The sequence below is a fragment of the Nicotiana tomentosiformis genome, chromosome 6 (assembly GCF_000390325.3).
Source record: "Nicotiana tomentosiformis chromosome 6, ASM39032v3, whole genome shotgun sequence".
Classification (NCBI taxonomy): Eukaryota; Viridiplantae; Streptophyta; class Magnoliopsida; order Solanales; family Solanaceae; genus Nicotiana; species Nicotiana tomentosiformis.
This window is the reverse complement of record NC_090817.1, coordinates 69258835-69265098: the sequence shown is the minus strand read 5'-3', so window position 1 is coordinate 69265098 and position 6264 is coordinate 69258835. Positions and strand designations below refer to the sequence as shown.

General features: G+C 34.3%; 1 long non-coding RNA gene across 3 annotated transcripts; it reads right to left on the bottom strand.

Annotated features, from left to right (window-relative positions):
* Positions 1 to 1078: 1078 nt before the first annotated feature.
* On the bottom strand, positions 1079 to 3577 carry LOC104108603 (uncharacterized). Of its 3 annotated transcripts, XR_011408641.1 has the most exons (4): positions 3425 to 3577; positions 3228 to 3344; positions 2695 to 3136; positions 1079 to 1282 (listed from the first exon to the last, which is right to left on the bottom strand). It is a non-coding gene; the product is annotated as an uncharacterized lncRNA (long non-coding RNA). The 3 variants fall into 3 exon arrangements; XR_011408639.1 differs by having other exon boundaries at positions 3228 to 3571; XR_011408640.1 differs by lacking the exon at positions 3228 to 3344 and having other exon boundaries at positions 3425 to 3559.
* Positions 3578 to 6264: the final 2687 nt, after the last annotated feature.

The following is a 6264-nucleotide window of genomic DNA, read 5'->3' as shown; positions in this document are numbered from 1 at the left end:
TTCTGCAATCAAATGAACAATCAACCACGATTTTTCCTATAGAATAAGCTTCCAAACCAACCGAATCTAGCCAAATATTATTCAAACAATCCAAAATAAGCTTTAGAAACTACCCACGAATGAAAAAGGTTCAATCTTTAGCTAAATTAAAAAATTTAACTAAAGTCAACCGCAAGTCCACTTGGTCAAAACCCGAGATTCATACCAAAAACCGATTACCCATTCACCCCCGAGTCCGGTTATGTGATTTATTTCATAATTCGACCTCAATTTGATGTCTAAATCTCAATTTTACAAAATTTTATCCAAAACCCCTAATTTTTACCATAAAATTCTTAGATTTGATGTTAAAAACTCAGAAAATGTAGATTGATTAAAAACTAGTTTAAAATGCTTGCCAATGAATTTGGGAAGAAAAGGTTCTTCAAAAATTGCCTCTAGAGAGCTTACGGTTAAAAAATAGTATAAAATGAGTTAAGTCCCATTTTCTCCTCTTTTACCCAAATGTAGATGTCATATTTGGGAACACTAGTTCGCAAATGTGATATCCCACTACTAGAAAACAGGCTTATGGCAACATCAATAAAACTGTTGCCAAAGATAGAGAAACCTTTGCAGTAGTCCTATTGCGTCGATTTTGGCTCCGTTGCAAGTTAAGGCGTTGCAATTTGTCTGTTGCAACGGTTATTTGCAACGGTTTTGGATCCGTGGTCATAGTTGTATCTATCGCAGCGGTTTTACTGCGGTCTTTTACAACGATTATTAAAAGTTGTCACAACGATTATGAACCATTGCAATACGACTAATGTAACGGCATAAAACCGATGGAATAGACCTACTGGAACAGTTTGTTGAAATAGTTTAGCTTATTTATTGCAACGGTTATTAGAGCTATTGCAATGGTCATTACAAGCTATTGTAACAATTATTTCAAGCTATTGCAACGATTCTTCGAGCTATTGCAACATTTATTACAAGCTATTGCAATAATGTTTACGAGCTATTGTAATGGAGTAAAATATAATCTGCTGAAATTTATGCAAACCATGAAAGAAAACTATATTCATCAACAAAATCATAATTCAAAATATCCAACTAGTATTATCTATATATAAGAGAAAATATAAAATATTGGCTAACAATTCAAGAGTTAGCATACATATAAGTTTGCAAAATATTCAAAAATATGAACAGTCCTAGAATGTCTGAAGGTGTAGATCAACCAATGCTCTTTAAGTAAGGTCTTCACTGCATTCATCTCCCATTTATTCATTTTCTTCACCTACAAATTTAAAAGGTATAACAATATTTAGAGGGTAGAAAACAAAATTAAAAAGAAAAGAGAAAATTGCAAACAAACTATTAGAGATATCATGATTTAAATTTGAATATAATATCTAATGATGCTGTGTACATTATTATATATAGCTCTATTTCATATAAGACAAATGGGCGGACATTCAGAATAACCAACTTTCCATATAATTCAAACACACATTCTTTCTGTAACCTAATTAGTTGAAGACAATATAAGTCTACAAGAGAGGAAGTCACGTAAAGATTGGTACCAAAACCAGTTTTCCGGACTATAGCATGCACCTGGTTCCCTTCTAACAATACAGCACAAGCAGATATAATAGAAGAAAGCGTAAACTGGTTATGATCGACCCCTGATTTTTGTAGCCTAACAATATAGCCTCCTCATATAACCCATTTTGGACATACCCAGCAACCATTGAACTCCAAGTAACATCATTCCTCTCAGACATGAAATCAAAACCCCAAAAGCATCGTTCATCAACCCGCATTTAGCATAAATATCAAGCAAATCAATAGACACAGAAATATTTAATTCTACTGATACCTTATGTGCAAGGAAAGCTATAACTTGTGGCTAGTTTATACAACAAAAAGAAAGATACAGAAATGTAGTTTAACTTCATGTACATTATGGTAAGTAAAAGCATCACAAATGGAACATGCTGCTAGCACATTTTGTTATCTTGAGACTAGGTGAATTTGGCTGTATTAACATGAATATTTTTGTTAGTTATTGTGCAAGTAGTACTCATTTCTTTTCAAGTTACAGCTCATGGAACTATTTATCGTGGTCAACAAAAGTAAAAAGCTTAACTTTTTTTTGTTCAAATTCATCAACAGATCCCCTAATACTAAGAAAATGGAAGCAAATATGCCATTGCAGGAATTACAAGAACCTCTCTTGTAAATATCTGTATGTATATGTTGCAAAATGTTATAACACTACTAAATTCCCATTCTAATACAACTGTTAATTTATAGGACTGATGGAATGGTTATGAGACGAATATTAGGATGAACTAAAAAAAATGCAGGTTTCTAACTATAGGATATATGAAATTTTAGTAAAGTACCTATATGTACACCTTAAATTTAAGAATTCCGACTCAAGTATATATGACCGGAAGACATAAGAATGCTTAGCAGTTAACGATTTTGAGAATGTTTAAAAGTTAGGAATTTTGAGAATGCTTAAAAGCATATACACTCGCGAATAATCCATATAGTTCCTTTCTAAGTAAAAATGCTATCTTGCACACTGCAGAAGTAGTAGCATCATACAGAATAATGGATAATAATCAAGTCCATAAAATTAAACATTTTATACAATCTGAAATTTAGAAGCACCAATTATAGGATTGTGAGGATTCTAACCTTGATTGTTGCTACCAAGAGATGGTCGATGAATTAGCTTATTAGCTGCTACTTGTGTTAAGGAAGCTTCACCCAATGAATGAGAATACAATGCTGCTAAAATATTAGCATCAATTGGTAATCCAGAACGTTGAAGTTTTGCTATGATATCTTCTACAATTTCTTGTCTCATCATTGTCTTTTGTTCCTCATATTATTCCTTCTGTTCCTCAATTTTTCCCTCCAATCGTATCATCCTCTCTTCCATATTTTTCATGAGATCATTTGTTGCATTTGAAGAGTGTTCGAAATGTCCCACTTTCCCTTTCAAAGTAGTTTTTGTAACCTCCCGCCCATAAATTCTCAAACGTCCCGGATGTTCAGGTCCCATGACTGATGCAAATGCATTAATTGACTCACCACCATTTTCACTTTGTTGCGTTTCAATATTCTCCATTTCATCCTGTAATAAAAAAGAGAGAATTCAAGTAAAGAAAAGTCAATATGAACATACTATTCATCCCAACAAAATGGAAACTAGATAGAATTCGCACAATTTTGATAGATGTATCTTCATTCGATTACTTGTATGTTCGACCGGATTTTCTTTTTCTTGTAGCCACAAAGATATCTTTAAGTGATAGTGGATCAGAAGTTTCTTTCTCTTTTTCCTGGACACATTAAAAGTAGTATAAAATATCTTCTTAAAATGATAACAAGTTCATATTTAATGATGAATAAGAGCAAATACCAAATCATTGCGGACTATAGAAAAGCTTTTTCTTCCAACAGTGTGTGGATTCTTTAACTTTTTCCATTTCTCAATATTAGTTGTTGACATTTTCTGCAAGTAAAACAATAAATTTCAATTCGAAACTATCAAAAAAAAAAAAAGAAAAGCATTATTTTTTCTTCATGAATATTTCTTGGCAGAAGTTAACACTAATGAAACTCATTCTCATAAACTTACCCTGTGTTATTAGAGTTCCAATATTTGAGAAGTTCCTTAAATTGATATGTTTATCCTACAATAATACAAATCAAAAGTAACCTCCAATTTAGTAAAATAGATATACGATGTAAATATTTTAAAGTAAAATCTAAATGTTCTTACCTTATTCATTTCCTGGAGGAGTATTAGCATCCAATTGCACTTCTTGCTCTGCTGATTGTGTTGTATGGGTGGTTGAATTAGTTTGTATATGGGCTCCTACCCCTGGATGTTGTGGTATTGGTAGCTGATGTTCATCAATTAAATTTCCAGAAGCTGACGCTCTTCAGTTAGCCGTATAAAGCTAGCTGGAATATTTGTTTTTCTGGTCCGCAATAACCTTTTTTGATTTGCCAAAGATGTAAGTGTTCCTGCCTGAACGAATGTCGAGCTTTTCACATTTTTGTTTTGTTTTTTTCCCTTCTTGCATCATGACTACAATTTTGAAGCAAGTAAAGATATCAACAACAACGTTGGTGGTAAAGATGGAATATTATTTGCTGGTTTTGTAAAATGTACAGCTGCTAATGACAGTAAGAAAATAGATCATGGTGAACCTTCTTGGATGAAGATATCAGCAGAAGTATTTGATGGTGTTCCGGCAAATTATTTTTTATTTCAAATCACTTATACTATTGTGATCAAATTTCAGAAAAGTGAAAATTACTCTTACCTTCAATTTGGAGAAGTTGGTTTTCCTATTGGGATCAGATTTCTCAGCCATACCAACAAATTCAATGACAACAATATTCTCTTCACGTAACTAATTTGCAGCACCCTGAAAAAACAAAAAGGCAAGAAGGCAAAGAGGTTATTACGATGGTCTACGAGAAGAGTGGAGACATGAGGACCAAGGCAACTAATGACAAGTAAAGACACCAGCACACATTTCCAATACAAAATAATTTACAATCCACAAAGCAACGGTGAATTAATTTCCACACCAGTAAATTTGAGAATGCATTCACGTAGTATCATCTACACACTATGATATTGGATATTACGACCACACCATTTTTAGTGAGCTGCAAAAATTTGAGATTGCATTCATCAGTTCTTTTTTAAAAGTAATGTAATTCATCAGCCAAAATTTAAAACTGTAATAAAGTAGCATGATTTACTTTCAGATTTTGTTTTGGTTATTTTTGGTCTGTAAGAGTAAGATAGAGACACAAAAAAGATTGAAGTATAGACAAAACTGAACTTCCCACAGTTCTCTGTTCAATATTGAGATAAAATTGAATCACCCATGTATCAACATAGAAGTAGTACCAATTATATGCACTTATAAATAAGTAGGCAATTGAATACTATACTCTGATAAAAACACAATGGAAGTTCGAATTTAATCATTTTCTATAACGACCCGACCGGTTATTTTGAGTGTTATAACCCCGTTTCCCAATTTTCTGCTCAATTTATGCTTTACAGTTATTTTATGACTTGCCGAGGTAGTTGGTTCAGGTTCGGAAGAAATTCGGAGTGAATTGAGACACTTAGTTTCACAATTAAAAATCTAAGTTAGAGAAATTGACAAGATGTGGAACTATGTGTAAAGACCTAGGATTTGAATTTTGATGATTCCAACAGCAGCTCCGTATGGTGATTTTGGACTTAGGAGCGTGTCCGAAAAATTATTTGGAGGTCCGTAGTTGAATTAGGCTTGAAATGTCGAAAGTTTAATTTTTGGTAAGTTTGATCGGGGGGTTGACTTTTCAATATCGGGGTCGGAATCCGATTCTGATAATGTTAATAGGCCTGTTATATCATTTATGACTGGTGTGCAAGATTTGAGGTCAATCGGACATGATTTGATAGGTTTCGGCGTTATTTGTAGAAATGAAAAGTTTCAACGTTTAATAGGCTTGAATTGGGGTGTAATTCATGGTTTTAGCGTTGTTTGAGGTTATTTGAGGAGTCGACTAAGTTCGTATGATGTTTTAGGACTTGTTGGTATATTTGGTTGAGGTCCCGAGGGCCTCGGGTGAATTTCAGATGGTTAACGGATCAAAAATTGAATTATAAAAAGTGCTGCAATTTCCTTCTGTTGGAAATTTCTTCTGCCAAAATCGAGCCCATATAAATCGAGCCCAGAAAAATCGAGCCTAGAATCAAGTATGATCGAGCCCAGGGTCGAGGGCCACGATTGAAGGCAGGGTAGAGAATCAGGCTCGAAGCCACGATCGAGCCCAGGGTCAAGGGCCACGATCGAAGGCATGATCGAGGGCCAGGGTCGAGAGCCATGATCGAGCGTCAGAATCGAGGCCCAGGATCGAGGCCCAAGATCGAGACCCAGGATCGAGGACGTCGATCAAATGCCAAAATCAAAGGCCAAGATCGAGGCAAAACCGAGGCAGTCTGGGCAAAATTATAAAGCAGGGACTTCATCCCATTCGCCATTTTTGACAAATTGGAGCTTGAGGAGAGGCGATTTTTGATATATTTTCAAGGAAAACTTGAGGTAAGTCCCTTGTGATCATTTCTACTCCATAATATTGAATTATCATCGAATAATCCGACTAGATTATATGATTTTGAGGTGTAAATCGGAGATTGGAACTTAAAAATTTGAAAATAAGATTTGTAAATTTGACGCCGAG